The following is a 1,500-nucleotide window of genomic DNA, read 5'->3' as shown; positions in this document are numbered from 1 at the left end:
CATGATTAAACTCAGCCTATTTCTTCATTGTTGTCTTTCCCCCTCTTCCACTCACCAGTAGACCAGTGTGGTGATCAGAAAGCTTACATGCCTGCTCATATGTTTCCTCTGAATTTCAGTCTTAGAAGGGAGTTTGTCCTGAAGGAACCTGATTGCTTTACTTGATGGCTTCCTGGTGAACAACTTGCTTATTCTTGTAGCAGCCAGTCTTAGTGCCCTTTTAGTTTTGGGTTTTTCTTGATGATCTTTCATTGAATATGTGTCTTCCATTGCTCTAACTGTTCCAGGCTGGTCTGCTTGTCCTTTATAGTGGAATTTTCCTTCCTCAGAATGTTCTGGATGGATCTTAGGATTCCTCCTAAGGTCCTATACACTGCATAGGCTCCACAAGAGGCCTATTTCACGGGACAAGTTCTATAATCCCTTTGAGGTATTACAATTAGTTGTAGGCTGAAAACAGCAGCATAATATTTTATCCTCACAACAACTGTTCAATGATAAGAGTGTTCTTCCCTCATGGAACTTAAGTAAATCAGTCAGGTTTCTGGTTGGGGTATAGTTTGCATAGAGTTTCCAATGATCTACATAGCAGGAAGAAGAGGAGAGGCAGGCTCTGAGTGGGTCAAGAGGAACAATACTTGTAGGTACATTTTGGCAGAATGATCTAGGAGGCAAGCAAAACTTCAGGTCTCCACCTGAGAGATCCTTGGCTGTTTCTGGATACCAGGAGATTATCAGAAGAAGGGAATTGAGGTTGAATGTGTAAATAAATTCAGACTAGGACATGAATCGATTGAAATCTTTGAAGTACAGAGACTATAATGGAATGATAGAAAACAACATTTATAAAATAGACTAAACAAGTAGACAGATGAAGATTTTGGAGTTTTTTGGAAAGCAGGAGGGAAATCAAACCTGAGACTCTACTTTTCAAAAACCAACAAGTGAAAACCCCGTGGATGACAATGCTTCTATCCACAATCAATTATGGGGATGGAGATGGACCTGACTACAAAGCATTAAATTGTGCATGGAATTCACATGAGTCAAGGACAGACTCAAGGGTAGCTACAACAACAGGGAAGCAGGGAGAATACTATGACAATGAGCTGTAGCTGAACTCAGGGAAAGAGATAGTTTAAAATAGGGGGAATTATTAATGATGCTCACAGGTGTTTAATTTTTCTAACAAAGGATTGAAAAATATCCATTGAATTTGGCAATTTGGTCCTATTCCTATTACCCACAAATGTCAAGTTGATTCTGACTTAGCAGTTACATAGGATAGAATAGAGCTACTACCCTATAGAATCTCTAAGACTGTAAGTCTTTAAGGAAGCAGATTGCCACATCTTTCTTCTATAGAGCAGCTGTTGGGTTCACGAGGAGGGGATATCCAGCCGCGATAGAGATAGCAAAAGAATACACAGACAGACAGAAGGAGGGGGACAAGGAGGCACCCAGAAACCAGGGTGGATGCATCACTGGTGGGCAGACTTG

This window comes from Chrysochloris asiatica, unplaced genomic scaffold, assembly GCF_000296735.1.
Source record: "Chrysochloris asiatica unplaced genomic scaffold, ChrAsi1.0 scaffold00256, whole genome shotgun sequence".
NCBI lineage: Eukaryota > Metazoa > Chordata > Mammalia > Afrosoricida > Chrysochloridae > Chrysochloris > Chrysochloris asiatica.
This window is presented reverse-complemented; position numbering follows the sequence as displayed.